This window comes from Syngnathus scovelli, chromosome 1 (genome assembly GCF_024217435.2).
Source record: "Syngnathus scovelli strain Florida chromosome 1, RoL_Ssco_1.2, whole genome shotgun sequence".
Taxonomy (NCBI): Eukaryota; Metazoa; Chordata; class Actinopteri; order Syngnathiformes; family Syngnathidae; genus Syngnathus; species Syngnathus scovelli.
The window spans coordinates 23778477-23803295 of NC_090847.1; the positions used below are offsets into that span (position 1 = coordinate 23778477).

The window sequence follows — 24819 nt, forward strand, 5'->3', positions numbered from 1 at the left end:
AAGGGGGGGGGGACATGTGCCTGACGGAGATAAGGCGCAGAGCCCGGGATGCTCTCCAGGGCGGCGCTACGTCCGTCTCAAACTCCGCAGGGAAGAAAAGGTTCTGTGGCGTGGAACGCAGAAACTTAAATACACTTGAACTTCCTGCTCACTGCCGTGCCACACTTGCACAAACACGCCAAAAGTTTGCTCAACTTCCTCTCACCAAGTTTGAAAAAACACCGCAACGGGAGTTAGCATCTTCAGGAAGCACAAGGTAGCAATATATACGCTATTATTATTATACGCCAGCTTTGAAACTCGTACAAAGTACATGTTTAGAAGTTGTACCACATGAAAATGAATGCAAGAACCAAACTCGAAATACATTTCTATCAAATTACGGTAGAATCAGTCAAGACCAACTTGAGCAGGGAAGAACCGGGCAAAAAAGTAAACCAGTGTTGACCCAGACTTGTATCAAACTGGTACAAGTCCAAAACTATACTTTACCAAACTGCTGCTAAACAACAAAAAACAAATCTTAGAGTGACACTAGAATCAGATGAGAAGCAGTTAGTACTAAAATAGGACCAAACAAGATTCAAGATTCAAGAAGATTCAAGAATCTTTATTGGCCATGTTTGAGCATGCCAAACAAGGAATTTGACTTCGGTACATCTCAGCCTCTGTTCAACATTTAGGTGACTAACAAGTGAAAATTGACAAATATTCTCAAACAGCCCCTGATCTTAAACTCCCAGGAGGGCAAGGAAAAACTCCTACTAGGGGAAATGAGAAACCTTGAGAAGAGACCACAGATGTGAGGACTGCACTGGAGTAGACCTGATTTAAATGAAATATGAACAATGTAAACAAACTATTAAGACTCACAGAACTCATCCGAATCATCTTGTGCTGAAATGTGTTTTAAATTTTGTGAGGTCCAGATGAGGAAAAAAAGCCTCCAGTTCAGGCGGTCAGCAAAACAGACGCTTAACATGAAGCTCCTCATCAAACGTTCTGTAATACGTGCGCTGGAAATCATCCAGTATAGCGTTCTGTATCTTATGTGCTATTAGCATTGGTGTGAGGTGTGGGCGTGATGGTGGGCGTACTGTGCAGGGACATAGGCGGCGTGAAGCCATCTGTCAGCAGTGCCCCCGACATCTCTTTTAATAGCGCCGCCAGCAGCTCTAATTGGCGCCAGGTGGGAGTTGATGTTCGCAAAATGGCTGCCACGCTGCTCACCCCGTGACTGCGGCCTGACACTTACACGCACAAGCCGACCGGCGCCAGCCCATCGGAAGTATGAGAGAGAGAGAGAGAGAGAGAGAGAGAGAGAGAGAGAGAGAGAGAGAGAGAGAGAGAGAGAGAGAGAGAGAGAGAGAGAGAATGAGCGGAGGATAACAGCACCACACTTGACGTGCCTCATCCACAGGAAACCACACTTAAACCAATTACCAATTAGGTAGACCAAACAATATTGCTTGACTAGTACCAGATTAGTATCAGACTATAACCAAACAAGTAATACCAAACTAAAACCAAACAACGATTTGACTAAAATGAGTCTCCAAGACTCGTATAAAATACCAAACTAAAACCAAACAATTACTTAACTAAAATGAGTCTACAAAACTCATATAAAACCAGATTAGACTAGCACACGTTATCAAACATCAGACCCAGTATGAAATTAGACTAAAATCAAATTATATACCAGTCTCAGTTTTGGAGCAGACGAGAACCAAATCAGTGCAAGCCTAATACCAGAGTAGAGAAAAAGTAATTTAGTAACTTTTACAATGACGTTCAATAGTAAGCAGGTCACAGGATTTTACTTTTCAAGGAGAAGCAATATCTGAAATACTGCTAGTGTTGTAACTTAAGGAACTGTAAAAAAAAAAAAAAAAAATCAGACACGCCACAATTTTTATGGTACTTCTATAGTATAAAGTGCGAGTGTTTTTGCCACGATCTGCTGAGCTGTCAGTCATGTGTAATTTTGCTTCTCACCAGCGCCCCCTGCCAACTACAATGAGATGAAAATCATTTTTGATTCTCATCTGTGGACGTATCCTTTAATCATCAGCATCCGCCGCAGAGACAACACGTGTCGTCCAATTTTTAGCACATCTCATCTCCTGCCTTTGAAATGCGAAAGCGCTGATGGTGGCGGCGGCGGCAGCTTGTCACATGATCAATACATCAAGTGGCGTTCCCGTGGGAAAAAAGCGTGACAACAACAACGGCGCGTGCAGCCCCGAAGATGGAGCGACTCGTGGTTTAGGCAAAGATTGAACCCAAAACAACCATGGGAATAAAAGTGTCTGGCTTTATACTTAACTAGTTATACTACTGTGATGTTAGATTGGTTATAATGTATCACCAGTCTGGTACTAGGTTGGTTGTGAGATTCTACTGGACTGGTACAAGTCCGGTTATAGGCTACTCTAATTGTAGCCTATTTACAGTACCGTTTGACACTAGCCTGGTTAGTTCATTTGAGTCAGGTGGTACTAGTCTGGTACAAGATGGTTTTAAGATGGTTATAGCCTACTCACATTGTGCTTCGAGACTACTTAGAATCTGCTATTAAACTGGTTATAGTCTGGTTGGAGCATGATACTAATATGGTTATTGTTAACAGTGTTTTTGTTTACTCTGGTACTGGTTTTGTATGAGTCTTATTCTCAGCTCCTACTATACTAGTTGGGTAATACTTTGTACAAAACTTAAGTCTGGCAATAGTCAGATTAGGTATGTTGTTAAACTACTTAAGTATTTTTTTAGGAACCGCCATATTATTTGGTTACTAGTTGTTTACGTAGTGTACCACATCGCTATGTGCAGCGAGCCGCACCTTGTCTGCTGGGTTGTTGGCAGTGGGCGTATGGTTAAAAAGTTAAAGTTGAAGAGCGGTTTGACTGTTTACGCGGCGTATCAGTGGGTGGATGGAAGGTTGACATTTGTTTATGTTTCTCACGAACGCGAAAGTTGGCTGTCAGAAAAGCAATAAGCAAACAATGTAGGTGAACGTTTGAGTGAACGGTGACGATAATGTGGAGTTTTACTTATTATTGGAAAAAATGCAGCGCGTGAAAAGACTTCCAAATGCAAGTCATTTGCTCACGCTGCGTTTTTATGTGAAAATTATTATTATCGTCTAGGATGCAATCATTTGTAGGTTGAATCGTAAAGTCTTGTTCTTTAGCTGTGAAAGGTTTTTCCGTTGTTCCATTTGAAAAAGCCAAATTTACTTAAGGTGCTTTCCCATTACAGGTTTCAAAACGGATTAGCTTCGCTTAGTCCAATCCTCGCTTAGCCTGGCCTGCCCCCCTCTGCAATTCTATAACAAGAGGCACCAATCGATTGGGGCAGGAGCACGGCAGGATCAACTGAAGTGCGAACCCCGAAAAATCCATTTCCAGTTTTAAGCGAGTGAGACACAGCAAGACGCCAAGACATAAAAATAAAGTACGTACACACATTTTACAACAAGGCTCAACCCTATTTACAATTTCATATGTACCTGTGGATAAAATAAAGACGCCTGCGGTAAAAAGTGTGCATCTCATTCATATGGACAAAGCCAACCTTCCCTACCCGAGCCTGCTCGAATGTGTACAAAACTCACCTAACCTTAACACAACATAAAGAAAAACACACAATTGGATCAATAGCAAACGGAGCTGTTTTGAATCAAAAGTGACAAGTGTGAACACATCCTTGATGACTTCGGCTCGTCTTCCGGTTCTTCCTCTTCACTTCATGAAGTCTTCGATTAGTGGTCAGTCACAGCAACGGCTTGCAGAAATACAGACGATCGCAATCAATCAACATTTAAATGGATCGCCATCGGCTGCTCGAGAATGGATCCATTTGAAATTGTTGCTCGTGTTTGAAGCGATCTGGCGTGGCTGGTGAAAACAACTGATGCCGACGACAACACTATTAATGATTGTAAAGCCAAGAGATATTACCGTTTCCGACAGAAAATGACATTTCTGTGGAAAATTGTGTGTTAATGCCGATGCTCAATTTAACCGCTGTGTAATTAGTTCAAATTGTAGATTTTGAATGTGAGAATGGATACAGATGAACTTCAATTAAATATCAGTTCATTTTAAAATACCGTGTTTTCTGCACTATAAGGCGCACCTAAAAACCTCAAATTTTCTCAAAAGCTGACAGTGCGCCTTATAATCCGGTGCGCCTTATATATGGACCAATATTGAGCCACTACGGCAGGCGTGTCCAAATATATGGACAAAGTTTTAGAATTGGACATTCACTGAAGGTGCGCCTTATAATCCGGTGCGCCTTATAGTGCGGAAAATACGGTAATTATATTTTATAAATTCTGTCATCGAAAATGCGGAACAACTAAAAAGGGAAATTTCGGGAAAACACTTGCAAAAATGTGATAAATTGTTGTCGTCAGATGAGGAAAATATGTAAAACTGCATTCATTTTGGAATTTTGTCTTTTTTTTAATCGTCTATTTTTTCCCTTAGCTCTCTTTGGTTTATGAAAAACCAACAAAGAGCCAAGCAAGTCTCGACATGTGGATGACGTGTATTCACAGTCGTTCCAACTGTCAACATGGCACAGCGGCTAAACTAAGCTAACCAGGCATATCTGCACAATCCATGCATCTTCATCTACCATCTCCTGCTGTGATGAACGTTTTTGTGGAAAGACCGACCCACATATTCGAATGGCTTCTTCTTACACATCCAGTGATGAAAAGCACTTGTTTGTGTGGGCAAGTGCGCGTGTGGTAATGACAAAGCTCTTTTTAGGCTCAGTTGGGTGTTCTAATAAGCATCCTGGTGCTTCAGTGGAAAGACTGAGCTCAGCAACACATCCATCCTCAGAGTTCTTCTTGTGTTCCTTCAGTGACGGAAAGTCAAAGCTAACGATTTAAACACGTGCGCTATACATGGAAGTGGTACTGTACGAATCAAAACCTTCAAGCCTTTATTGGACTTAATGCTGAAGCTAAAACAATGCTCAATAACCCATTTTAGGAACAAGTGTGATTTATGACCACACCCCAAATCATGACCATCCAAAACACACCAATGGCCACACTAAATTTATGACCTCTTCCGATGGAAAATCACGCCATATAATTTATGACTTTTCTTTATGGCCACCCATATTTTATGACCATCTAAAGTCATAATCCTAACATGTACAAATTTTACAACCACACTAGCTAATTTCTGAAAGCATCGCATTGGTCACTTCAATTTTATCACTACTATTTGTTAAAGCCTCTAATCTATGATTATGCTTCATTAATACCAACTCATTTCATAACCACAGCCCAGTTATAAGTGTAAACAATGTTTGTCAATGCTTAATTTATGAACACCCCCTGTTTTTCTTTGCTCTTGTTTTATGTCCATCAATGATTTATGACCACCATCAGTGCATATCATTTTCTGCTTATTAACACACATTTTATGAAGAAAAAAAAATATGACCATACTTAATTGATGACCAACCTAATTTTATATGACCACCACTATTTCTCAAACTTCCAATTTTGGAGCAAACCTAATTTATTAAAGTGTTTAATTTCTACTAACCCAATGAATGGCCACACCCCATTAATGAAAACTCTTAACTTGAAGCAATGCACAATTTATTGTCACAGAAGTTAAGGTCATGCTAAATTCATGACCAGGTTGAATTAAAAATCACCCCTAATTTACGACCGCAATTAATGATCACTATTAATAACAATAACAAAATACATACACACATAGTTGGAGCCACTCTACATTTATGAACATCAACAAGATAACAATTTTCACCAATTTCTTACAATGCTAAAATCGTGACCACAAAAATCACATTTGACTACATTATAATTTATGATCCCCATCCATGACCATTAGCAATTCATGACCATTGTATATTTATGACCAGCCCCAATTTATAACCACACTTAAATTTATGAGCGCAATTTATGACCAAACTTGATTTATGAGGAAATATTTGGGCTCATTTTTGTTGTTGTTTTGAAATAAACCATTGAAAATCACAGACTAAAGTAAAACATAGTGGTGATGAAACGGGTCAGCATCATTCGAAGCCGTCCAGCTCCAGGGACATTCGTGATGAGAGCCAGGCTGCCGGTTGGTCCATCATCTTGATGGTTGATCATTGCTTTGTAAGGAGTGTATAAAATTTTTTGGCAGCAGCAAAGGCGAGAAGCGAGGAAGCGCTGCCAAGACGCTGGGCCGCCGGAGGCGAGAGAACAACAGCTTCGGATGGAAATAAATGATCCATCTGCCGAGCCAAAGCATGTAACATCTAGCGAACCGAAAGACCAGCGCAAGCGCAAACATACTCTGGCGCCGTCGGCGCATCACTGAGGGTTAGCTTTCAAATCACTGTTTCAAGCTCCACTTCCGATTTTGAGTTAGAATCGAGGTTTCAAAGTGGAGCAGGTTTAGACATTTGAATCAGAATGAAATTATAGTAATAGACTAGGTTCGGTTTCCACATTAAGGTTTCTAATCAGTGGAAGGTCGCGGTAAAAATTGTCAAGGTTACTGATTCAAAGCAGTGTTTCAAGATAGTTGGTCTTTAAAATTAATCTGATAATCATGACTGGGGCTTCAAATTAAGGTTCTTAACTCATTTTCAAGATAGATTTAGAATAACAATAGAGGTTTTAAAATAGGTTTCAATCTGGGGTTGGGGCTCAAATCAGGGTTAGCGTTTCAAATGAAATGTTAGAAGTTCTTAATGTGAGGTTCAAACCAGGTTGACGGTTACAAATTAAATGTTCTAGCCTTGTTGTCAGGAACAAATCTTTCCTTGCAGTTTGTTCTATAAAAAGATTTGCAGGCGTTTGCATATTTGGACGTATTTACATTCAGTGCGCATTTTTTCAAAGCCTAGTCATCGCCTTGCCAACCAGCGTCTCATCAAACACTTTATAGATTTCCAACCCGCCGGGTCAGTCGGGTTAATCTTTCTCTCTGTCTTCCACACGTGAATTTGCATTTGAGCTGAGGTAGAATGGATGCAGTGATATCAACAACAGAAGATTCTGGAGCACCCAGGAACGTAAAGTTGGGTTGCGCCATGAGAGTCCTCGAGCCTCGAGTGGCCGATGGCAGCCATCTTGAGAAGGACACCGAGATATGAACTTAAAAAGACTGCTTCGAATCAAAATGACTGTGTCTTTTTGGAAATGGCAGCTTGAGTCTTTTTGTTGGGCCTCCTCATCATAGATATGTCAACTCTAACCATGTCTTGAAACCCTACTTTCAAAGACCGTGGTTTGGCCTAACAACAACAAAGAAACAAAATTGATTTGAGAACACCCCGAGCACCTTAGTATGAAATCTTAAATATTGCCTTGAGGCCCTACTTTGAAACCCACCCTTAACTCGAAAGCCTAAGATTGTTTTTAAAGTCCAACTCTGGCTTGAAGCCATACCCGTGCCTTCAAAACCATTCTTGAAACCCTCAGAGTGTTTTTCAACTCTACTTTGTAACTTGGCTCAACATCTGCGAACGTAAACACGCGCGGTCGTGACTGATCGACCCCTCAGACAGCATGTCAGCGTCACCTGACCACTCCCGGCCAATGAGACGGCCTCTCTCGAGGGTCTTTGTGGCTTTTAAGTGCGAGCGCACCGAAGCCCGGCGGTGATTCGTGCCAATTGTTCCTCTTGCAGAATTAGAGAGAGACGAAAGGATGCTGTTGCCACGGGAACCCCGCCGGCGCGGTGAGGCACGGTGCAGCGGGCGGGTTCAGCGGTCGGCGAGTTTCCACATGATCCGACTGCGCCATCCAAAGCTAAACTATGCTCTCCCTTTTGTCCTTTTGCACCCGGTGGGGTTGCCATGGCAACGCAGCCAGCCTGATACGCACAAGGTTTGATGGACTTGAAGTGTGCTTTCCATCACTTCATTAGACAACGCAGCATTATTGCAGCTTTTGTGACTTTCTCAAGTCATATTTTGACAAATATATAGAGATTTTGATATTGTGTCAATCCAATGAGAATGGGATCTTCTGTTCTGCTGAAATGGAGACGATGAAGCCAAACAGGTCAAAGCAATCGATAAAAACTGTAAAGTAACAACAGCCAACACCTCTTTCTTTTGCAGCTATTTTAAAGTGATAGGTAATTTTTTTTTTCAACAAACTTTTCCCGCTGATACTTTGGGTTTTTGCCGGTTCTTAGCAATGCTGAAGATGATTTGATGTGTATTTTTAGTTGTCATGTGACAGTGCAAGCAGAGTGTAAAGCGGCACCTGATTATTTTCCTGTGCTTCTGTTTTATCAACTTTCCCAAAATTCCAAAAAAACAAATAAAATAAAAAAAACAACAAAATAACTGACGCTTTCTCATCCATGACCAGTGTGTGTGTGTGTGTGTGTGTGTGTCCTCAAAATGCAGCAGCGACACAAAAGAGCACCTTCAATTTTTGATGCAGTGTGAAGCACGTCGAGTGTGTTGAGTATGTGTTGAGTGGGCCCGCAAACATTGAAAAAAAAAGAAGGGGGCGGGGCACGTGGGGGAGATGAGAGGAGGCCTCCAGCTACAGCTCCCAAAAAAACAATCTCCTTTCTTCTTCTCATCTGACAGCAATGCTTTGCTCCATTGTTTTGTTTTCATCTCGTACATGCGCGAACGTTGTCTTCCGTCTCTTTGACGTGTTCACAGTCAAAAAATTAACCAGGTAGACCAATTTGGACCTTATTCATTTTCCTTGATTCCCCTCGTAAATTGGCATAGGCCATCATCTGACTTGCACTTAGTAGTTAAGTCATCAGTTACCGAGTTGGGAACTGGGTTAAAAAAAATATGTAGTAAGTATGTAATTTAAGTTAGCTATTTTCCTCATTAATTTGTAATAATATTTATTTGTGTGATAAGATTGAACTAATGAAAATGTATACACTTAATCTCAGAAAGAATTATTTCACAAGTTATCTTGATAATTTGATAACTAATTCTTTACTTTGGGAAATAATTCATTAGAAAATTTGATTATTATCATGGTTGGTTGGTTGGTTGGTTGGTTGGTTGGTTGGTTGGTTGGTTGGTTGGTTGGTTGGTTGGTTGGTTGGTTGGTTGGTTGGTTGGTTGGTTGGTTGGTTGGTTGGTTGGTTGGTTGGTTGGTTGGTTGGTTGGTTGGTTGATAATGCCACCATACATTAGCATGTGTTATGTGATGTGTAAGGTGAAGGTCAACGTGAAACTGTCAATCTAGGTCTAATCATTGTTGTGGTTTTAATCCACCCGTACACGTTATCACAATGCTTCAGGCATGCTGCACAAGCCGGGTGACATTTTTAGACGATTTGTTTCATCTAGCCCCGCCCCTTTTCCCACCACCCGCACGGAGAGCGCTCGTTCATCAGATAAAACGGCGGCCAGTCGCTGATGTTCATGTTGTGCATGTGTGTCCTTTTGTCAGCGTATCAGCGCATGTGGCAGCTAACAGCAGCCAATCACGACTTCCTGTCACTCGCCACGGTGGGACAAAAGGCCGCCACTGACGCCGCCATCAGTGGCGTCGCCATCACTAGACAAGCGGACAGGAACGAGTCGCTGTATTAACCTTCAGACCCTGAGTAGGACGACAAGAGTCGGCACTGCCAGCCAGGCTGCTGACTGACGAATAAATTGAGGAAAATACATCATGTACAAAACACAGGCGTTGTGTATGAATTCTTATTTTTTTCTTCTCTCTTTCTCTCTCACTCTCTTTTATAATGCATCCATCTATCCATCCATTATCTGAACTGCTTTTTCCTCACGAGGGTCACGAGGCAATAAGCGGGGGGACATTCTGAACTGTTTACCAGCCAACTGCAGGGCACACAGAGACGAACAACCAATCGCCCTTACACTCACACCTATTGGTAATTTCGGAGAGGTCAGAGGTCAATCGGCCTACCATGCAGGTTTTTTTGGAATGTGGGAGAAAAACCGTGTAAGCAAGAGGAGAACACGCAAACGCCACACAGGAAGACAGAGGTGGATGCGAACACACAACCTCTGTGAGGTGGACTTGCTAACCTGACCACTAAAAATATAAAATATATTACATAATATACAATATACAATCGGGTACGCTGCATTATGATACAGTACATAATATGATATGACATATGATATGATATCAAAACTATTATATCATATCAGATGGTCAAGTGACAACAGTATATCTTATACTGTAGTGACTTGACCTTATATATTGTATACAAAGATCAATACGGCCGATAGTGTTATGCTTGAGATGAGGTGAAGCAGCATGCGGCTCATTATCTACGTGTAGGTGTTTTCTGTAACAAGACAGCTGCTCTCTCTGCCTCAATTGATTCCAAGCGCTTTAGAGATGACACAGGTAAAAAGGGGGTCATCTATTAAAGGGGGTCACGTTTTATAAAGGGGTCGCGCATTATCCTCTCCTCTACGTGTCGGCGGCGGGGGACGTCACGACCGGATCTGCCCGCCTCGCTCCACTTCTCCGAGGGCCAGGGGGGTCCAGGGCTAATTGGCTGATTCGCTGGGGAGTCCTCGGAGATGGCCTGGTGGGGGACGCGGGAGGAGGAGGAGGCCTGGAGGACCCCGGGGACGAGTGGGCGGCAGGAAGAAGAGTACAAAACTTGTGAGCTGTGAAATAATAGTGGCCAATGCGAGCCCTTTGTACCACACAAAGACTTTTTTTTATTATTATTATTAAAAAATCAGCAAAGCGCTCATTTGAAAATGGGATTTCAAGACAGCACTGTTTTATTAACTTAGTGTGGTTCTTGATTGACCTAGTACTGCCTGTACCGGGCAAACTACGCACGTCGTGAGAGACTGCGCACCAAACTGTCTTTATGAAATTGTAAATAAAGTTGCATTTTGTTGAAAACACAATATATGTATACTCTTAGAAGTGAATTTGTACAGCTTGGTGGCAGCAGGCTGGATCACGCTTGTTTCTTGTGTTTCTTTGTTGGATGCACCCTTACAGAAATGTGACATCAATAAAAGGCAGAGTTGGTGCGCTCACATTAAAAAACGGTGAAAACGCCCCCATATAGACACGTGCGATGATGAATGTCTAGGACCAAGCCCGTCATCTCTTCGCCGCTCGCCGCCCCTGATTTACAGGGGCCGCGTTGTACTCGCCTGTCGAGTCGCAACGACACGCTGACAAAGACCCACGCGCGCGTTTTCACCAATAATGGCCGCGCATCCGGCCATAAATCAACACGGAACTGCGGTGGGTTTGTTTACCCGCCGGGGTTGCGCTGAGGTCTGAGGCAGCATATCTGTCGCCGCCAGATGTTCGCTCGCCGCCGCCGCTAATCTCGCTTCTCCGACTTTGCTCCGTTCGCCTCCCGCATTGTCTCGGACACAAAAGACCCACGGATGAAAGTTTACCTCTGCGCTGCCACTTATCCCGTCTGCCTGTCCGTTATCTGTTCTCCAAGCACATCACGGAACGGGAAAAAATATTCCCATTTACCGTCTCGTGTTTTTTTGCCCAGCTGGGAACAACCAGTGAAATAAGACATATTATAGTCTACATACAATATGAATAAATATTTACTATTGTTTGCTAAGTCAGACTGTGGCTCGTTATCCAACTAATGTGAAGGCTAAAGAAAGCAACACAACCAGTTCCGCTTTAAAATTGCTAGCACAGCAAAACCATCCATTTGAAATGTTAAACTAGATCATATATGAATGAATGTTCACATTCCCATCTGTCTTTCAAAACTACTGTTTTTTGTTTTTTTTTATCTAGTCAATTTCTAAGTCAAGTACTAAGTCAAGAACCATTTTAAAAAATGTCAAGAAACAAAGTACTAAGCGTTAAACAAAATCAAAAACAGAATGAAGAATGCTAAGCTATCTTTAAAAGTAATAATCAAGAGCTACATCCGATAATATCTAAGACGAGAATCGTATCAAAAACGAAGAAACACATTGTCAAATACCGAAACATAAATTGAAGAACCGTGTCAAGAGTCCTGTGACAAATCATGTCAAGAACTATTCAAAGAAACATTAAGTTACAAATCAGACACAAAAAAAAAAAAAAAATCAAGAACTAAGAAAGAAAAACAGCTTAAAAAAAACAATGTCAAGAACCACCTTCTGGTTTGCAACTTGTTTTTGGACAGTTCTCGATGCTAGTTCTTGACATCATTTAAGTTTTTGTGCTTATATTATACGTGCGACTTGATTTTTATACATGGTAATTGAAAGGGTTCCTGAACTGGTTTTACTTCCTGTGAAATAATAGTTTTGTGCTGCAAGTTTTTCCAGCTTCAAGTTTGGGCTTTTGTTCTTAAAAAAAGATCAAAGACCAGATGCTAATGTTGATTCTCGCTCTGAATAAGCTCGCTACAAAAGAGGAAATAATGAAGTTATTCTTTTCATACAGTCAGTCTTAAGCAATACCAGTGTGCAAAATTAGCAGTAAGACAACTCAGCAATATGCAGCCATATTTATACACTTCCAGATATCAACTTGCGCACTCTATAAAAACGCAGCGTCAAGTGGAACGAAGAAAAAATATCTATATTTACTTAACGTGCTCATTTTAACAGGCGGACAAATCAATGTCACACCCAAGTTAGCGGCACATTACTTCTCTCCCGTTCCCCAATAACGTCCGCCCACCTCGTCCACGATGACGGGACGAGTCGACTCGAACGCAGCCAGGCGGCAAAGAAGCGAGCTTAGCTGAGTTGTCGAGGATGGAGCAGCCCGAGGTGAGTCGACGGCGAACAAAGAGCAGTGTGACGGCGGGAAAATGCCAGCGGGAGTCAGCAGCCCTCGCAGACAGGAAGTGGGAGTACAGACATCGTTTTTGTACGCATATCAGCACTATTTTAAAGGGACTAAAGATAGTCACAGTGGAGCCTGCATGCTGGTGACAGCAAAAACAACCTTTGACTCGAGCATTTCATATACGATAGTCATAAAGTCCATATTTTTCTTGATGGGGGGTATTAATCTGTAGCCGCAGACCAAAAAAAAAAAAAATCAAAATAAAGTTAAGAAGGTCATTTAACAGTGCGCAACGTCTCTATACATGAACTTGTTTTTTTAGTGGCTGTTGACTTGAGTTGCTATTTGACAGTCCTGACTTTTTAGTTTTATGTAGCTCTTGACTGTTTATGGCACAGGTGTCAAACTCAAGGCCCGGGGGCCAGATACGGCCCGTCACGCCCGTCAGACTTTCTCCAGGCTGTTAGGACCCTGAACTCGCTACCCCCTTCTGCGTAGCGTGCGGCACTGTCGCGCTATTTTCTGGAATGTCTGCTGTACGCGCACTTGCTCCCTTTTTTTGCTCCTCTTATTTATTTATTTGTTGTGTTATTTATTCATTATTTATTCAGCACGCTGTGGTTATACTTGTTTACTTGTTTGTCTGTTGTGGGCCATGTTTTGTCACCGTGGGATAGGGGGGAACGAAATTTCGGTTTCTTTGTGTGTCTTTGGCATGTGGAGGAATTGACAATAAAGCTGACTTTGACTTTGACATCATTTTATGTGTCCCGCGAAGACAAATTGTGCATCAAATTCATGTGTCATTACTAGAATTGCAAATTGTCTTCACTTTTAAAAGTTTTTTTTTTAGAATATTTGACCAGTTTTTACTCATCTGATTTGAAAACGAGTTATTTGTCAGTTTGTTTCGTAGCTTTTACTGTATATAATATGAGGTGCTCATACATTTATTTGGGTTGACAGTCATAATGGCCCTCCGAAAGAAACTATGACTACAATGCGGCCCGTGAAAAAAATGAGTTGGACACCCCTGGTTTATGGCCTATTACTGGCTGGTTTCTTGACTTTCCTTGACTTGACTAAAATACCACCACGTACCAACGACGCCTTAAAACTAACCTCACACCGAGACATTGGATACTTCGCACCCGAGAACTTACTGTCCCTTGCAACAAAGAGAACCTTCGAAAATTCACAACACCTGAGGACTGACATTGCACCAAAGAGTCATTTTATACTCTAGAACCCACGATGTCATACAACCTAGAAACAAGGACACCTTTCACCAAGGACCAGACATCAGTTTTATATGTCTTCTCACCGTGACCGCTCCTGTAAGTGTCACATGACTTTGACGCGGAGGACGCGATTAAGAAAGCCGTGCTTTATCGTGGCGACCTATCGCTGGCTGGCTGATAAGCCTCTCAAGATGGAGTGAATTGGGCTCTCATTCATCACTCGCAGATCGCCATTGATCGGCCAGCGAGGAGCCCGGCAGATTTACACCGCGCGTCGGCGACGACCGGTGCTCCGCTCGACCTGACCGCTCGCTAAAAGCCTCGCCTCTTCTCGACCAGACGCCAGACGGTGAGGTGGTGATGAGATATGCAGATGAGGCCATTGCTGTTTTTTTTTTTTTTTTCTTCCTTTTGGCCCTGTCACATCGGGTTGGTGGCAGTGCTTTGTTGTCATCCCTCTGCTAAAGTCAACCTAGAGATATTGGATGTATGTCATGACGACACCCAAACCCATAAAATGGTTCAAAGTCAAAGCCCGGGGGCGTCATTACACTACGTGTGGCCGAGCAGAGCAAATAAAGCGTGTTGACTTCATGCCCTTTACTAAATGGATTTGTTCGTTTTATTTTGGCAGGAAATCTGTCCCATAATTGCCATTCCTTTGACCTTTTTGACAGGTATTACCTGCAAACAAATCCCTCCTTAATATAAGTTGAACCAGAGTAGACGTTATTCTTTTATATGATTTATGTCAACAGAAAAAAAAGGATTCAAGTTGTCAGTGACGGCAAATGAGTTGGGTAAATGAAAATTTAAAAAAACAGGGTGTGGGAAGTTGGACAAAAAACCTGAAACAATATCTTGCAATATGGCAAATAACGTGTCGGATAAAAGAAAGTGAGGGCCGACCGACTGTACATGCAGAACAGAAGTTCCCGAGGCTGCCTGATACCACAAACTTTGCGTGTGCACATGTGTGGGTGCGTTCCCGTGATCTTCCCAGCAGGTCTTGTGCCGGCTAATCAGGTAGAGGAGCTTCCCGCCAGGAAAATAAGCGCCGACTCTGCCGCGGGAAAACAATTGATTCCGCCATCATTCCGCCATTATGGCGATGGCCACATTCCTAATCTACCTCCTGGTGCCTCACTTGTTTGGTTTCTCTTTTTTTCCCTCTGTTGTGGTGTCACGGCAAACAAATACGAGGAGGGAATGTGGGAACGTTCCAAGTAGATTTACTTTTATCTGCCGGCTCCCCGGCCACTCATAAGATTACAGCGCCCGGCCTCCATATTGCTTCTTTTTTTTCCCTGCCATAAATCCGAAAGGTTTTCTCCCAAACTTTAATCCCGAGCCCTCCTGAGCCGTGCGAGTAATAAAGAGCAAACAACGGAGAAATAAAGGATAATGGTTTTTCATTTGTGGAGCTCATCAGGTTTTCTATCTTTTTTCCCCACTCAGCTTGTGAGCAGCATGTCGGACCGCCTGAGAGTTGAAAACATTGCAGTTCACATCATCTAATAAGATTATGGTCATCATCTGATACAATCCCAATCCATTTCTATGGTACATTTAACTCATTGACCGCCAGCCATATCCGAGGTCTTCATATTGCAAGCCGTTAGAGAGCGTTTGGATTGGTCTTTCTAGACTCACGCAATATTGCAGATACGAAATATAACCACAAAACCTATCAAATGAAAAAGTGGACATGAGAAATCAAAAGTTTGTGTTTATCTTTAGCTGTTCTTTCGTAATCAACAATAGAACATGGTTCAAGCGACAAGTTAAATAACAACAAATTAAAAACCAAATTCAGAAAAACATATCTGGAACCGATCAAATGAGCAAAGTTCAAACCCGATCGTTCGGAGGCCATGAAGGTGAATCGCCTGTTACACGACGTGGTATCCTCACATGAACCTTCTAGTATTTTAAGGTTGGTGCCTGCTACCCAATGGCATCCCATAGCACCAGCGCTAACACCGCTAATCAATAAAACTGCGCAGCAGATGGTACCAAGGAAGCCATCGCATTGGGGATGCTTTCAGATCGGCACTACGGAGTGGGCCTTCTTTCAACTCGGGAGGATGGCGGGAGGTCTCGTCGGACACCGGGGCAAGGAGACAAAGAATGGGTGATGATCATGACGCTCTGGTCTTTGGAAGAATGGAGCTGGAGCGCTCCATGATGCGGCATAAGGACGTTTGAAGAGGAGTTTTGGATTGACCCAATCTACCGACTGGATTATGAAGCCAAGAATAAAATATGAACTCAGACAACAGTCAGAAACTGTAAACCAGTAAAGAATAAATCTAAAACAACTCAACTTAAATAAATCGATAAATACAACTAAAACATTTAGGAACAACCAGCCAAGAACTGTTTGAAATCCTTCTGATCCCCAAAAACAAGAAACCCAATAAAAGTCCTTTCAAGTGTTTGTTTGGTGTTTTCTTTATGAAGGGGTGATAAGGAAATAAAAACAGGTGAGAAGAAAATCGCTTGCGTCAGCCCGTCGGGAACTCAGCAAAGCGTCTAAATGACAGACGGCGGCGAATAAAACGGCAACGTGGCGATGCCAAGCGCGCAGCCGCTAACACAAACGAGCCGACGTGCTGATTCAAAGTGAAGTGGGGAGGCCTCCACCTGTCGCCATCGCTTAAACCTTTCCGCTCAACCTTATCAGCCGGGGCGGTAGGACGCACACGTCCCCACATTCAGACTCTCGCTTCGTCCTTGTCAACGCCCGAGACGGCGTCAAGGCGACGGCTTCAAGGCGACAGTGAGCCGAGCAGCCATGAATAAAACATCATGGCTGGAAATGAGCCGTCCAGCCATCTTATTTTCCAGAATCAAGCCGAGATTTGTTTGGACCAAACAAATATGTCGCGTCACTTTGCGGTTGACGTCTTATTTGCAGGGGGGGGAGGGGGCTCTGACACCTCACAAACTGGGAAAGGATTTCAAGCGCATTTCTTGGATCTCCTTCACGCATCAATGATGACGGTCATCACTAGAATTATGCTTTCGAATCACAATGATCAAATCCCTAAAACAGCTTGCTCGAAACATTTCTGGAATGGGCTCGGAAAATGACTTTGCTTTAAGAACTTCTGTGGGATCCATTTAGGAATATAAAGCGATACTTGAAAACTCCTAAGAATGTTCTTGATGTAGGCACTCAGTCCACTTTGGAAATTTACTTGGAAAATACAACAAACCTGAAGCCTGCCTGGAATTTTCTCAGAACAAATTTGGAAAAAGCTCGGGGCATTCTAGATATCCCGCTTTGTTTGGAAGTCTTCGTGCTGAGGAGTCTCAAGCTCAGCGTGGACCTTTTGCAAATTGCAACCGCGAAGCGTCCGTCAATCATTCACCATTCGAAGCGAGTGTAAGTCATCATGGGAAAACAAGGTGTGTGTTTTCATGATCCAATGACGGCTCATCCCGATGACACGGCGACTAAAAGGAAGCAATCCTCCTGGCGCTTATACCGGGAATCAACAAAAATGGATCTGTCAATCAAAGCCATGAAAAAATGTTGATTGCTTTTCGATATATAAAAGTTTTCACGTGTTAAGTTTCTATTTCTGCTTGGGGCGGAATGTTTTCTGCTGACGATGCAACTCTGGAGGGGAGGAAAAGACAAGCGTGTGTACGCGTGTGTGTGTGTGTGTGTGTTTTCCCCCCTTTTGTGTTCTTTTAACTGAAGCCGTTCGTTTTCTTCCTGGAAATTTCTTCTTATCTTTCCTGTGAGGCCTTTTCCTCGGCTAATTAGAGTGCCACCTTTCATGTTCTAATTAGACTTCTTTACATGGCAGACACTTTTAACTCGACTCTCTAAACACGACACACTGTCCGCTCAGAGTACACACAGGCACACAAACACGTGGCAGTTTTGTGGTAAATTTGCCTGTCAGGCTTAGTGAAATCGTTCATGTCTTCTGCTCCGGTACTAGTGAAACAAAGAATTAAAGCTTGTGTTGGTCACAAGGACGTGTCAGTGAAGATTTTTTTGTTAAATTAGCTTAACGCTAATTGCTTCTTTTCGTGAAAAACAAAAGGTTCCAGGTCCAAACTACACTTGATTCCTTATCATGTGGTATTGGGTCACAATTTTAGGGTGCTCCAGTGAATGTAGTTCCGAGTCTGAATCCAATGTTGTTTCCGGTTCTAATGGCAAGTTATTCGGTCCAAATCCTGTGTGATTGCAGGTCCAAGTCGTAAGCGTATCTATGTCTAGGTCTTCATGATTTATTGTTCCAGATCTAAATTCTGGGTGGTTTTAAGTGGAATTGTTCTGGGTGCATGTGTGGTTTCAGGTCCAAAATGTATCAGGTTCGGTCGCAAAATTGAACATGATTCGAAATTCGAAATGTATGCAGTTCAAAGTCCAGATGCTACATACTTCCAGGTCCAAATTCTATGATGTTTGTGGTCCAAAACTCCTTGTACTTTTCAAATGCAAATTCTATTTGACTTCAGGTCCCAGTGGTGTCAGGTCCAAAATTTCTGCAATTCCAACTTTGTTATATGTGGTGCCAGTCCATGTCTGGTGCTTGCTGTACGTATGTGGTTCCAGATGAAAACTGTATTATTTACAGGTCCAAATCCTGTGCAGTCTTTGGCCCAAAGACTCCATAGTATCAAAGTATAATCCAAAACCTATGTGGTTCCGATAGAATTATGAAATGGATACAAGTCCCGATCCTATGTAGTTCCATCAGTACCAGTTAATATGTGATTAAAATAAAAGCATCCCCTGCTTGAAAACTTTTCCATAAAAGTTAGTCAGTGTGTTCCTTAAATTCTGTCCTTGTTCTGGCCTGTTACCTTCCCGTGCTGTGGAAAATCAACAAAATGAACAAATCCAATGCTTCTCTGTTTGTCCCATTAGTAATAAAGAAAGAAATATCTGGGTTTGTCTGCAGAGGCTTCCGGGCTGAGCCGCGGAGGATGTCAGTGGTCCTGGAAGCCGACATGTTGCTGGGATTGGAGTGGGCTGATTGGCTCTGGCTGGTTGGCGACGCAGCGGGAGAAAAGAGGCGGAAATGATAAGTGATTAAATCCATTGGCAGCCTGAACACACACATGCACACAAACACACATTCTGGAGTGTGTTTCTACCGCTGGACAGTAATCCTGTTAATGAAAAATGTATTTGGCACACAAGGCTGTCATCCATCCTGCTCCAGGGAGGCAGGAAGGTTTATTGATCCTCCACCAAAATAAAAGTGTCACTAACAATACAGAAATGTTTCAGGTAACGTTCGGGTCCACACTTTGGACACAGGAGGTCAAGTGGCGGTGGCACTGGTTTTGATAATGGTCTGGACTTCTGTTCCCAAACAGCTTTTCGGGCTCTTAAATGTTGTTGCCACAGTAACGCTGGATGAAAAGCAATGATGATGACATGATGGAGCAAATGTTTATTGGGCCCTCAGGTCCAGTAAGATCTCATGTTCTCTTTGTGTTCTGGTTGGATATTTTAGGGCCAATCTGGACACGTTTATGATGTACAAAATACTTTGAGAGACTGTAAACCGTGCTACTGGTTTTCAAGCCCAATAATTGATTGAATTTGGACACACTGATTTAGTGGATGGATGGATGGATGGATGGATGGATGGATGGATGGATGGATGGATGGATGGATGGATGGATGGATGGATGGATGGATGGATGGATGGATGGATGGATGGATGGATGGATGGATGGATGGATGGATGGATGGATGGATGGATGGATGGATGGATGGATGGATGGATGGATGGATGGATGGATGGATGGATGGATGGATGGATGGATAGATGGATGGATGGATGGATGGATGGATGGGATGGATGGAGGGTTATTTTGTCAGCTGGTTATTTTGACCAGCAGTGTAAATTGAGCGCAATCATCACCATTGATCGGTTAAAAAAATAATAATTTTGCCCAAAGCACATTGAAGTTCTTCTTTTTGAGTGTCTCCCCATGTCAGTGTCGCAGTCACCTGAGCGACTGTCAGCGGAATCCAATGCTTATTGTTGACTCTAATAAGGCTCCTGCAGCTCCTGCCATCTCGCCACCGTTCATTCTCCTCCAGCGCTCAGCCGCCACAATTCCCCAAACGTGCCTCCCCTTTAGTTCCTGCCATGTTTTCTTCTCTTACTTTTTGTGGAGCAAAATTCTCTGATTGAACTGTTCTCGGCAAAGTACTGGAGGCAAAAGGAGTTTGTATTCACCTCGCTACACGCGGGTGTACAAAAGCCGCCATTGTTAGAGGTCTAATGGGAATATTAAGTACAAGCAGGCGGTGGCTGCTTTTATCTCGGCTATTTACAAGCACACAAAATTTGGAAGCTGAGGGGAATTACCTTTTTTCGTTTTTCTCGGATCTCTGCTCGAAGGCTTTCATCTCGGCGGGTGTTGTTAACACGACGACCCGCCGTTGTTTGTGGAACGAGAAGACGAATCAAAGACGGCGATTAGACGACGTGAACGGCAAAAACTAAGCGAGCAAGAAAAAGTTATATTTAAGTTCGATGTTTGGAGCTGCAGCCTCGTGGTCACCTGGCAGATCACTCCAGAAATACTGATAGGACAACAAAGCTATTTAGACTAAAATTTGCACATAATGGCTTTTTCAAACTCTTCAGTTTTGGACATACTAGGTTCCTATGGCTGCTTTTTGAGAATTCTGTCATGACAAACATATCCACTCGTTTAATTTCATGCCAATCAGTGACCGGGTATTTTTTTTTTAGATATACGTTTACTAGGATAAAGACACTGGCAACAATGTGTGTGTTTTCAAAGGACATTATTGTTTTTGATAATTCAGAAAAATTGTCTCGTTTTGGAGGAGGGAAATGCAACCTACAAAACGATTTATTGTGGCCAGCAGCAAGGCATAACACCCATAACTCATATTCTCAACACAAATATATGTCGAGTAGAATATTAAAAATGTGCTTTGGGATAAACGAGCACTTGGTATGCAAATAGGAGTGTCTTGAGGCATTTTTGCAAGAAACTAAACGTTTTTACCATGTCGTTGCAGAAATGTACCCGCAGACACAAGAAAAGAACAAAAGAAGAAACCTGAGAAAGGATTTAAATTGAAATCATTGTTTAAAAATATTTCGGAAGGTCCTTTTGAGTTGGGCAAGCTTAAATAAGCATCTTAGTAAACCTGTCAACTGAAGGGTCATCTGGGGAAACAGCCAGTCAAGCTTTAAAACGCAATTGTGATACGCTAGACTAGGTCTCAAGCCCAAATACCACAGACACAAAAACTAAGGTCAGATTTAAACACTGGAATTTGCAAATACGCTTGAATAAAAAAAATATATGAGAGGATAGTCAGAGGATAGTCAGTCTCATGTAAAAAAGAAAAAATACTCGAGATATGATTTGAAGACTGTAATGGACTCAAACTCATAGACTGAAGACTAGACTAGAACAGCTCCAACTTCAAGCACGAAGATTTGAGACTTGATTTCGGGACTGAGATGACATTTACATTCAAATACTTGATTTGCACACACTCTAAGACGTGAAACTTCAGACTTTAAGAAGACCTCAGTCTTAAGCAAAACTAATTCTTATTTTCATTCAGACTTGTGACATTGCAGATTAGATTTCCCAGTCTTCAGAAGACCTGGACTTAAGTTAAAGAACTTGAGATCAGACTCGAGCAAAAATCCTGGCAACCGCACTTGGAACAAAGATTGATTCTGTTGCATTTTAGTCTCAACTTAACTCAAGCTTATCACATGATTAAAATACAAGAACAAAGACACTTGAGCTGGAACCGATAACAGAGACTTCAAATTCAGGAACAAATACTTTGACTTATGTTTGCTTTTAACCTTCAGTTCTCAGTCGATAATGTGATTACAGCATGAAGAAGGACGTTTAGTATGGAGGAGGACATTGAGCCTGACATCAGCAGGGAGAGCCATAATCATAGACACCACCAGGGGATGTTATAAAGGAGGCCAATAGGGGTTATAGGAGGGGGTCCTTGAGAGCACAAGACTGAGGGTCAAAGTCAAACCCAAACATCCTGGAGAGGAAGTAGAAGAGAAGATCCCCAAGTCAACTGCTTTAACTCCCCCACATCTACTCGTGCAACCCCCCCCACCACCGCACCCCCAGACACACAAAACACACATTCACACACTCGTGGATGCTAATCCTGTGAAAGCTGTTTCCTAGCAAGGATTAGCAGCAGAGCAAACAAGGTTTACTGCTCTCCGCTGGGTCCGCTTGAAAAATGGAGTGCAGGTGCACTTTGTGGTAGGTTGAGCCTGATGACTTGTCTCTGATGTGCATTATCATACACTGAAGGGTCTTGAGGTTTGTAGTGCAGTGGGGTGTGTGTGTGTGTGTGGGGGGGGGGGGGGGGGGGGGGGGGTCTTGCTCCACCAGCTGCTGTGTTTCATCCTTCAGGAGGATATTGTTGGAATTCAGGCCAATGCTGACTACAGCAGAACATCCTCTAACCCACATATCAACCCCCCCCCCAACCTCCACCCCTTTTGCATCCTCCCCGGGGGAACTTGTGTTTTCACTTTTTTGATGCAATAGCAAGATTAAGGACAAGTAATTTCACAAAGCTTCAGGAAAGTTGAGGAATTACACACAGCGTCTGGATGCAAAGGCTTATCCCAGCAAAACAAGAGACTAGTGCGTCGGAAAAAAACAGTGAAGCTAATACGAAACGAAATTAAAGCTGCAAGCGGCGATGATTGGGGCTCTCCGGAGGATTCGATGCAAGAAAAACAGTTTGAAGGAACTGAAAGCATCAGTATGGGAGCCGTTGCATCTCTGCCAGTTTGAGGGCGCCTGAATTTCGTAAGGCTTGGTGATTTGTGGGGACTCATCCATGCATTCATTGAATAATTTTCAATTCCATCTGTCTTGTCGTAGTGTAAGTTGCTCAAATTTGGTAGAAATGTGAGAAAATCTCTTTCAAGGTATGCTCAAGAAATGGCCAACATGACGCCAAAAAAAGAACCTTTAAACCACAGGTGTCAAACTCAAGGCCCGGGGGCCAGATACGGCCCGCCACATCATTTTATGTGTCCCGCGAAGACAAATTGTACATCAAATTTGTGTGTCATTACTAGAATTGCAAATTGTCTTCACTTTTAATATCTTTTTTTTTTAAGTATTTGACCAGTTTTTACTCATCTGATTTGAAAACGAGTCATTTGTCAGTTTGTTTTGTAGCTTTTACTGTATATAATATGAGGGGCTCATACATTTATTTGGGTTGACTGTCATAATGGAAGCTATGACTACCAATGCGGCCCGCGAAAAAAATTTGTTTCACACCCCTGCTAAACCAACAAGCCAGCATTCCTATCAATATTTAGGCACGACTTTTGGGGAACGTTTTTCAGTTTCAGTTTATTTACGTATGTTCTACTGTCGCACGGATGGACGTGAAACACTCCGCGCATACGGGGTTTGTTGTCAAAATAATAAATTTACGGAAACACACAGCACAACAGCAGCAGTTACAGTCACACCCGGCGGAACTCCCGCTCACCGTCTCCTACTTCCGGGTACAGAGAATCCGTTTTAAACATCACACACTATCAAGGTTACACGCAAAATTATACATTGTACAACAATAACCGTATGTATCATATTTTCAAACAATAATTAGCTCCGACTACCAGCAGTATTGAGAGTTCTGCTCATCATCATTTCAACAGCGTTACTCACCTGAAACACGCAGCACAACAGAGGCAGTTACAATCAAGACCCGGCGAAACTCCCGCTCACCTTCTCCTAACTTCCGGGTACAGAGGACCCCCGTAGTTGTCCCAGGTGCCTTACTGAAATTCCCAAATATTAGCCACTGATACAATACAGTACTATTTGCATGTAACAGGTTCAGAAACATATTCACAAAGAAATTAAAAATATAATTAACATGGCGGGTGAGTATGAATATCCATTCAAATGTCCCAAAAAACACCATGGGCCCCACACTACTCATGAAAGGCAAACGAAAATTGACTTATGAGTCAGATTTTTATTTTTTATTTTTTTTTAATTTGGGGGAAAATGGCCAAAATGAGCCTAATCAAAATGACTACCAGTGTCTTTTTGGGGGGGTGGCTTTCTGAAACTTCTTCTTCTACTCATAATATCCCTGCCAAATTTCATGTTTCAAAGTAATCCTAACTTCAGGGGCTGATTTTCTTAATTTTGCTGAGAAAAAAACCAAACTAGCCTTGCGTCAAACCAAAATGACAACTATCCTGTATCTTTTTAGACATGGCTTATTGAGATATTTTTTTATGAATCTACTCATGATAGACATGCCTCCAAATGTCATACTGTTGGGAATTTTGGGGTGAATTTTCAAATTTTGGAGAAGAAATGCTGAAGAAATGACCAACTTGGTCTTAAAATAGTTGTGTCAGACTGCTTGTTGTTTTTGGGTATGACTTCTTATGCTTATATTTGTGGATCTACTCGTGATAGACAAACCTACCAAATTTCCTGAGGCTAAGCAAAACTGAGATGTTGTGTTTTGAAATGGCACAGAATTTTTTTTAAATGGACCGAACATTCAGTTCTAAATACACCCTAAGACTTTTTTGTGGGTCTATTCCTGCTAGACATGCCTCCTAAATTTCATATGGTCATTCAAAGGGGCTATTAGAGCTGAATTTTCAAACACTTAAAACGGGTGCTTGCCTTGAAGTTTCCATTATGCTACTGACAGTCACACAAGCGTGCGAATGATGCAGGTGAGGCGACCTCGGTGGAAGTAATTATTACTGCACTCGCTTTGTCTCC

General features: G+C 42.4%; 1 long non-coding RNA gene across 1 annotated transcript in view; it reads right to left on the reverse strand.

Annotated features, from left to right (window-relative positions):
* Positions 1-23897, reverse strand: part of LOC125986893 (uncharacterized) — a 58875-nt gene extending 34978 nt beyond the window's left edge. Inside the window, exon 1 of the long non-coding RNA XR_007487802.2 lies at positions 23734-23897. This is a non-coding gene — a long non-coding RNA (uncharacterized lncRNA). The remainder of the gene's footprint in view (positions 1-23733) is intronic.
* Positions 23898-24819: the final 922 nt, after the last annotated feature.